The sequence below is a fragment of the Macaca mulatta genome, chromosome 5, assembly GCF_049350105.2.
Source record: "Macaca mulatta isolate MMU2019108-1 chromosome 5, T2T-MMU8v2.0, whole genome shotgun sequence".
In the NCBI taxonomy this organism is placed as follows: Eukaryota; Metazoa; Chordata; class Mammalia; order Primates; family Cercopithecidae; genus Macaca; species Macaca mulatta.
In genome coordinates, this window is record NC_133410.1 from 28,600,440 (window position 1) to 28,610,527 (window position 10,088).

General features: G+C 34.6%; 1 pseudogene across 1 annotated transcript; it reads right to left on the reverse strand.

The window, feature by feature from the left end:
* Positions 1-6,717: 6,717 nt before the first annotated feature.
* On the reverse strand, positions 6,718-8,664 carry LOC698787 (pre-mRNA-splicing regulator WTAP pseudogene; annotated as a pseudogene). Its single transcript, XR_001444727.3, has one exon. The product of XR_001444727.3 is annotated as a pre-mRNA-splicing regulator WTAP pseudogene (transcript).
* Positions 8,665-10,088: the final 1,424 nt, after the last annotated feature.

Sequence of the window (10,088 nt, forward strand, 5' to 3'; positions counted from 1 at the left end):
CCTCCCTCACAATTACGACATTAACACTTTTCATTTCTCACTCTGCTTTCAGATACAGTACTCTGTTGATACAAAAGGTAAGAGTAACCTAATCCAGTATCAAAATCAGGAGGGAATTCTGAATTTTGTTTTAGCTATCTAGATGCTTCTTTTCCCTTTCTAAAAATGTAAGAATGGTGGCCTTTCTACTTTATGGAACAGTGTAGAGACATTACTGTGTCTTTGGAGATTGATAAGGGATCCATAAAAATTGATACACACATGGGTGGATAATAACTGAGTAAAGGATTTCTTCACACAATTAGTCTTAAGGTAATCGATTTTCAGATTCTCAACTTTCACATATGCTATTTTCAAAAGCCAATCTAAGAGTGCTGTGGTACAGTGCTATGATGGAGATGCAACTTCCCCTTGCTCATCTTTCTTCCTTAACTTTGAAAACACACACACACATACAAACACATATACATATACACATCTCTCACCATGCTTAAACTTTAACTCCGAAGCATTTTTGTAGTCACAAATGTGTCTCCGTATCGTCAAACAGAGGAACATTTCGATATATGGACTAGGCAAAGAGGCTCTTGCAAGTCAGATTGTTTCCAAGTGTTTACTCTCAATAAATCCAGGAAGTCCTAATTAAATCATCAGCAGACATTCTGTGCAATGAAAATTTCATAGGAACTAAACAAGTGATTGGGGCACAATTATACATAATTTCTTTTGAAGATACATGCATCAAAAATCAAAGAACTCTGGTTTTTGCAACCATGATAGAGGCATAAGGAACGGTTATAATCCCGTGTTTATAACAGCTAGCACGTGAACGTCTGACAGCACAAACAATATGTTAGTATGTAAAATGTCATTTCTAAAAAGCTTGTTGGAGCTTTTTATTTATTTTTTTTTAAGTGATGTTAGGAGATTCTTCCAATCTGGTAGTAGATATTTTTATAGAACCTTATGCCCACCCATATTTTTTATGAAATGATGAAACTCCTTTCTAGACTTTCTTCCTTCTCATAAAGGTGATTTGGGAACAAAAAGGAAATGTGATTAACTGCCACCAACCAGACACAGGGGAAAATCGTTATGAAAATGAGTGACAACATTAATTATTTAATTTGCTTAGAATTTTTCAATGTACTTTGTTTCTAGAAATTATTTCAGCTTAGACATGGGAATGTACGTCTTGACTGTAATTACTCGTGACATTTATCGTAGATGTTTAAAATGTTGGTATTTTTTCCTTCCACTTAAATGTGGCCTTCAGATCACATTAATCTGCCTTAATCAGACTGTAGACATGGTTAAAGTATTATTCCTGGGATCAGGGTCATTGCCAAAATGAGGTGAGTTGCTTGCCTGGACCACTTACCCAGTGTAAGTGGCTGCCAAAGAGAATTGTACTTGAAAGGAGGCCATGTTCACAGAATTCCCACGGACTTCTTTGAATAATGTAATTTTAATTTTAATGTTCTTCTGAAAAGAGGCTGAAAGGATCAGTGCCCTGTACCTATTCCAAAATTCCAATGCTAGCACAGTACTGCTGAAAGCACGCTAGACGTGAAGTGGACCTTGTTTGGAAGTGATTAGAGGGCAGTTTTTAGAAGCAAAGATGTAATCATGTCATTTGCCTTAAAAAAAAAAAAAATCCCTTACCAGAACCTTATTATCTTTTGGATAAAATACCAAGGATTTATTTAGCATTCAAGAAGTCAGAGCCTTAAGCGGGCATGTCCCTGCCCAACATTTCAATCTCAAGTTTCACTGTCTCTCCTCTTGGTCTTTTTAGTGGACTTTAACATTTTTAGATTCATGTATAATAGTTGTACATCTTTCGGGGTACATGTGATATTTTGATACCTGTTTACAATGTGTAATGGGGATATTCATCATCTCAAATATTTATCTTCCGTTTGTGTTGAGAACATTACAAATCTATTCTAGCCATTTTGAAATATGCAACAAATTATTGTTATCTCTAATTTCTCTATTATTAAATACTAGAACCTATTCCTCATCTAAAAGTATTTTTTTGTGTCTCTTAACCAACCTCATTACTGGACATTTTGGCTCCTTTCTGGTCTTTGCCATATGCTCTTATTCCCCAGGACCTTCAAGTAGACAGCTTCCTCAGCCAGAAATATTCTAAAATGATTTTGAATTAGTCTCCACATTAGTGACATTTCTCCAGAAAGCCTTCCTGTATTCTAGGTTTATTTGTATTTGTTTTTGGATCCTAAAGCCTTTTTATGCGGCTGAGGCAGTAAAGGGATGAGAACTTGGCAACTAATATTTATGGAGCTCTGACTACATGTCAGGCATTCATTAACTCTTTTAGTCATTACAACAACCACTTGAGGTTGATGCCAACATATTATTATCTCAATTTTCAAACTAAATATCAGACCCTGGTTGTAGTAACTGGTCCAAGGTGACAAATCTAGTAAGTCGCAAGTAATTACTTCATGCCTGCATGTCTTTGTTACTAATTCTTTATCTCTGAGGGAGCAGTGACTAGAGTCTGTCTTCCTCATCTTTGTGTATATCTTGAGGCTTGGTAGAGCACATAATTAATAAATATGTATAAGATGATAGAATTATGCAGATAATATGATGGTGAGACAGCTTTTTTGCATATCATAAAGAGTGTCATGAAATATTGAAAAACTTTCTGGTAAGAATTGCACATTTGTACTTGGTTCTAATTAGAACAAATAAAAGAAAGACGTGTACTTAGCTGAGGAAGCTGTCAATGTAGCTCAATCCCAAAGAGTAGTAATTAAATACATGATTCTTAGAAAGGTAATTGTGTGAAATAGGTGAGCTAGTACTTATAGCATTGTTGGTGGGGTTAATTATTAGCCTTGCTTTATTGACACTACTAGATTTAAAAAATGTAAAAAAAAAAAAGGCTTCTAAAGTTATCCTTCTCTCAATAATATAGGTAATCTTACTGTTTTCTAACTTGCCTTTAATTGAATATTTTTGTTGCCTAAGAAAGAAACAAAACAATACTATCATAATAATCACAGTCATTAAACAGAAAGGAGAAAATACACACAAGCAGTAATAAATAAAGTGGTGACCAGACACAATGCAACCATATAACCACTGTTGAAATTTGGCTGTATTTATTTTCCTGTTATCTAACAGGCATATTGAATTACTGTAAATGTGGTGTTTGAATCAGCCTGTTTATTTGGGAGGCCCAGACAACCTGAAATCTATTTCAAAACTGTACGCCTGGAAATATTGCAGCACCAAAGGTTGATGGTTTATATCAGCATTTCCTGGAGATTTATTTAAAAACAAATGTTAAGAACTAATTCTTTATCAATGCCAATGTCAAAGCAATAGATTTCTGGGTATGTTTTGTGCTTGGCTAATGTTAAAAAGAGGAAGTGGAAAAGTGTATTTTCTTTCATGTACAATTTTCTAAACAATGCAATTTTCATAATATTTTATGTAATATTGATGGCTGGATTAAATATTAATAGTCTAATGGAGTCTTTTTCTTTCAATTTGAAATTAATCATTAGTGTCTTTACTTGATTACTACTACTATTATAGGTTTTTTGAAACCCTAGACATATTAAACTATATGTATTTTATCTCTTTCTTTATATACAGATAGATATATTAGTTTGATGGTTTATTTTTAATGCCTGAAAGTTATGCTGTGATTCTGTTGTAGTTTGAAGGTGAGGTATTTGTGGTCAGTTGTGTATTTTCTTCCAAATGCTTTTTAACATTTTTAAGTTGAAACTTTATTTTCTTAGGACACCGAATTTCATTGTCTGAACAACTTTTCTCCCATTTTGTAGAAATGTCAATAAAGTCTAGACTTCTGTAGGAATTCTAGTTTGCAATCAGAGTTACCTTTCTACCATATAGCAACAAAAGCTCTCCTTCAAGCAATTTAGAAAGGCATTTCGAGACAACAGGCAGCAAGATAGTTTCTCTCAGTATAGGCAGTATTCTATTGGTAAGTGTTTTATAAGGCTGTGTATCTAGACAAATAATACTTCTATATAGAGTTTTTAATTTGTTCTGCAGACACACAAGTATAGTCATACTATAAAGTGTAAAACATCTATTTTCAAATTTCTAATAAATGTAAAGTCAAGGACAAAATAGTAAGACATGTACATTAAAGAACATTGAACACAACTAAAATTTATATGAATAGTAACTTTTCCCAATTTTATTTTAAAAATATAAAGCTGTATTGATAATGTTTTAAAAAAATTATCTTTAACAGATGATTAAAAATTATATTAATTCTTTATGAAAATATTTTTAAATGATAGCAAAGTAATTATATAGTTGCCAGCTTTCTAGGCAACTGGAATTGTGTGAAATGTGGGAGAAAAAAAGTAAGTAGTTGAACAATTCTAATTGAACAAAGCATTTTTGAGGTCTCTGAACAGAGGAAGCAATATAACATGATAATTAAAATGAAATTGACAAAACAGGTCTGGAAAAATCCCCAGAGGTCTTTGTGATTGATTATGTATTTTCCTTTATATATTTTAAATTTTATTTATGATGTTTTCTTTATTATAAAATACTCAAACAAAAATATACAAAACAATATAAAACCACTGTATTTTTATATTATTTCTGAATTTTTTTAAGTAAAAGGAACAGGATAAAACATATAAATTTGAATTTCCCCTTCCTTTCCCTTATATTATACAGAACCAACCAATAATAAAAATGAAATTCCGATTGTTGATTCTATTACTAGGTAGGAATATATCTATAAGCAATATGTATTGTTGATTGCACGTTTGATTTTTTTGAATTTATTTTTCAAAAATGGAGTTTCTGTCACCCAGGGTGGAGTGCAATGACACAATCATAGCACACTTCCACCTCTAACTCCTGGGCTGTAGCGATTCTCTCGCCTCAACCTCCTGAGTAGCTGGGACTACAGACATGCTCCACCATTCTCAGCTATTTATTTTTATTTTTATTTTTACTTTTGAGATAGCGGCCTTGCTTTGTTGTTCAGGTGGGTCTCGAACTCTTAGCTTTAAGTGAACCTTCCACCTTGGCCTCCCAAAGTGCTGGGATTATATACATGAGCCATGGAATAAGCCAATGTTTCATTTTTATGTCAAAGTTATTGTAAGTTTGCACTTTAATTGTACTTTTAATAAGTTAAGTTCTAGGTCTGTTTATATTGTTATAAATAGATCTAATTTTTACAATTTCATTTGGTTCATAGTGTTTGATAACATAAATAGATAACCATGTATTCATACAATTTTTTCCTGCTATTCATTGATGACATATACAGTTTTTAAGTCTACAAATAATAAGGCAAGGTCTTGTCTCTGCCTCCTGAGTACTTACGTACAAGTGTTTCTCGGGAGCTTGATGCCTATTTGCTGATTCAAACTTTATAATCTTTTTTTTTAAGCTTTATTAGCTGCTGGAAAATTGATTTCAAAAGATGGACATATGTTTAGTCTAATCAGTAGTATAAGAGCATTCTTGACTCGGAACATTACCAAAGGCAATGCTACTTAATGTGAAAGCTTTTTGTTTTGTTTTGTTTTTAAATTTTATATTACATGTGCAAGTCTTACTGTGACATTTAACTTAAATTTTGAAGCAGACAAATGTATTAATCATTTAATATAAATGTTCTTAATTTGTCACATATGTGGAATTATTTCTACGCAACAGCTCAACATAGTATTCTTTGCCTGTAATCCCAGCACTGTGGGAGGCCTAGGTGGATGAATAACTTGAGGTCAGGATTCGAGCACTCTAGCCTGGGTGACAGAGAGAGACTTTGTCTCAAAAAAAAAAAAAAAAAAAAAGGATTATCTTATATAGTATAATAATAGATGAATAATTAATTAGATGAATATATGAATGTATAAAGTGTGTGTGTTTGCAGAGAATCTTCCCCACTCACCTGCTAATTTAATAACTTTTTGTAATAATTTCTGACATAATGTATATCAATTTTCCAGTTTTGTTTTTCTGTTTCATGAATGTATGGACTTGTGGTTTTCTAGTTTGTCTGGTTCTTTCAAAAAAATGTCTTTTGAATTTTGATTGAAATAGCATTGAATTTATTGAGTAATTGAATTGTTTTAAACATTGAGTACTCACATCCCTGCATATAATTATTGATTCATCATTGAATTGCATATTTTGTCAAGTACCATTTGATAATTATTTTATTAGATTAATATTTAAGTAACATATGGGAGTAATTATTATGATATTTTATCATATGATATATAATGTTTTTACTGTTGATGTATAGAAATGCTACTGCTTTTGTTTTTATCGATTTTTTTCATTCAATCAACCTTGTGAAACTCAGTATGTTTTTAAATAGTTGCTGACAGATTTGTTTGAATTTTCTATATACCCAACTGTATTTCCTACAAATAATAATTATGTTCTTTCTTTTTTTATGACGTTCTTCTTAAGTTATGTTCTTAAGTATGTTATGTTCTTACTCTACTGGATGAGACTTTCAGGATAATATTGTGGAGTAAATCAATTATAGATATATTTGATCTGCTTTTTTCAAACTCCAGTTATTTTTTAACTCACCATTTATTTATTTGTGTTGTTTTCATCTGCTAATTCAGCCAAATTAATTAAACTTTTAAAATCATATTTTATTTTTTCCCAGTTGTAAATGTTTATATTTTATTTATAATTTTACATGACTACTTTTTATTTATTTTTTATTTATTTATTTTTTTAAGGAGTTACAATAAAAATCTTTATTTAGGTTTGGTCAGTACAGGTAAGATATACTGGAGTCACAGAGCAATATGCATTAACAGGATACAACAGTTCATAAAAACTGAGTAACTATGCACACAAATTTCTTAAACATTCAGTCACCTAAAGAGAAAATGCACAGATGTATGGTGGAAAAAACTGTATCTAACACTGAAACTACTACAGGACTCCATCAATGAGTCCAACTTTTAGTGATAAAAAACTACTGTACTGGGCAAACTTGGCAGTCATAAACCCACATCTACTCTAACAAGTCTGAATGGTGCATAAGTACAGTAACAGCATGAGGAAGAATGCCCTTACACAGCACAGGTTCTAAACAGACATAGATTTATACAGACGTCATTGTGTTATATTTTAAGGAAAAATTTCCTTTACAATTTCACATTAACTCATATAAAAATAACTTGACCCTACAAAAAATGTTCTTTTAGCAACATTCAAAGTAATTAACTGTTACAATTTCCAAAGTGGCAGAGGTATTGAAGCAAAAAAAAAAGAAAAAAAAAAAAGAGAAAACAACAACAAAAAACCAAAACGTACACCCACAAAAAGGCAAATTGTGACAAAAGTTTGCATTAATTTTCTGGAAAGTATCCTCTCCCAAATTAAATGACACTGTATAAAAATTTGCTGAAAAAATATTACAAAACTGAACCCTGTACATTTACACTTGAGTCCAAGCCATTCGGAACGTGGCGGGAGCCCACAGTTCGGTTACCTTTCCCACTCACTGCTTTCTCCTCTTGAGGGTCATGATTGGAATCTGTGTCATTTGATTGGTGTGTGAGAGAGTTTTCACTGCCCGTGGGAGAGTCTACACTTTCATACCCCGCACTGAGTTGATTTACGTAACCACTACCTCCTCTGCCAGTTCTCTCCTCTGAGCTGTTGGAGGACTTATTACCATTCCCTGGAGAAGAAGGAAAATCATCTTCGGTTGTGTTGCCCTCCCTGTGAAATCCAGACCCAGACGTCCTCTGGCGGGAGGAGCTACCATTACTTGGTCCGTTTGTCAGACGACTGCAGTCTTTACTTGTGGCCTCCAACTGTTCTACAGGTTCAGAAGCTGTAGTCCTGCTGGTACTTGGGGCAGAGGCCTGAGACTGCTGCTGCTGGTACTGAGCCAACTGCTGACGTGTCTCCTTCAGCTGCTGCTGCAGAACGAGAATGGTACTCTGCATACCCTCTACTTCTTCATCAAGCTGGATGATGAAGCCATTCAGTTCATCCTGACTGCTTTTAAGCTCCTCACTATATTTCTTCTGTAACGCCAACTCTGCTTCAAGTTGTGCACTACGTCCCTGGGACAGCTGCCTTCCAAGCTCTTGATTCTCCTGGATAAGCATTCGACACTTCGCCATTAACTTTTCCCCTGTTTGGCTATCAGGCGTAAACTTCCAGGCACTCAGTTCATTTTGGGCTTGTTCCAGTTTGTCTTTAGTCTGTTCCAGTTCACCTTTCATTTTTAGGAAAAACAAGTTGATCGCTGGGTCTACCATTGTTGATCTCAGTTGGGCAACGCTCGGCTGCTGGACTTGCTTGAGGTACTGTCTTGCATCTCTTGTTCCTTGGTTGCTAGTCGCATTACAAGGATGTTTTCCCTACGTGCTGACTCCTGCTGTTGTTGCTTTAGTTTTTCTTCAGACTCTCTTAGGCCAGTTACATCATTAGAATTAAGATCTGTGTACTTGCCCTCCAAAGCTTGTACATATGCTTCATATTGTTTCCATCTTAGAATTAACTCATCTCTTGCCATAACTTTGAAGTCTGTTTCACTCAGTCGAACCTTCTTGGGAAGAGGTTCTTCGTTGGTCATCTCGAATCCTCTTCAGGCAGAAGCCAAGCCGGCGCCGCCAGTCGCATAGGCCGAGGCCGAGGCCGCGCTGCTTGCCCTGCCGCCCGGGCCCCCGCGCAGCCGGACAGCTCTGCCGCCTGCCCCGCTGCAACCCCAGCGCTCCCCTTTATTTGTGGGTCTCGCTGCCACAAAATGGCGCTGAGGGAGGACTACTTTTTAATATGCATGCACGAATTAACCAATGTCGAGGTAATCCACTTTATTATTCTGACAAATAATAAAGTTTAACTACCTTCCTCTCACAACTTCACTACTTTAATTTGATCTTATTGACAACAATCATAATGACTCTATCTCCCATTTTTTCAGATGAGCAAATACTTAGATTTACTAATAGGTGTACAGAAATTTTCATTCACCAAAACTTCTTCTAGCATGGTTTATTCCAAGTTTGATTTCTTTGTTGATAAAATAAACCTTTAAAATTTTGTTCATTCCCTCAATAATTCAAAGATTTGAACTATCACATACTGATTGCACTAAAAAAGTGTTGTATTTAACTCATAAGTTAAATTTAAATATTAACTGACTCAACTAATATTTTTCAGTATCTTCTGTATGTCAGGTATTGATGTAGGTGCTAGGGCTGTAACATTGAACCAAAAGGCAGAACTATTTACAAAGAGCTTATAATCAATTGAGTCATTATAAAATAATAAGATGTATAATAGTGTATGCCTGATTCTTATTAGGAGAAATAATAAATAAGGGTAGAGAATCCCTGGGCACAAGAGAAGCAATGCCATTTTAAGACAAGATGACTGAGGGAAATCTACTTGATAACAAGGCATATGAGTGAAAACCTGATAATGTAAGAGCGAGCCATGCAGTGATAGAAGTGCATAAAGCATTGCAGAGAGGTTGAATAAGAAGGGGAAAGCTTCTGATCATTGAGGAGGAAGACGACAGTTACAAGTTGAGTGTGGTTGAAGTGAAGTAAAGTAGTGTAGAGGAGAGAGTAGAAGAATTAATAGAAGTTGAGTTCAGAAAGGCTTTAGCTTTTGAGACCATGTAGGCAGTTCAGTGCCTAAGGTGTTTGGCTGCTAGAGGAGTGACATGAGAAGCCATTCAATCGTTTTGGAAACTGGAGGGAGTTGATCTGATTGTCATTCCAAGAAATGGTTTTATTTTGCACATTTTTAGCGTATGGTGAGAGAGGAACATCTAAGGGGATATGAACAGTGGATGTTTGGAGATATAATTCTGTAGCACAGGGAGGAATCAGGGTTGGACCAGGGTTGAAAAAGATTCAGTACGTAGAAAGTTGCTGAAGGACAATAAGGGTGTAAGAATACACAATATGGACGTTTGAAGATAGGGGAACAGAGGATAATGGACAGGAAACATCAGTGCTCACGTGTTGTTAAAGGACGTGGAAGCCATGAAGGAGTCAAAAAAGAAATTGACAGGTTTACCTAATTATTCTCCTACTATTGTC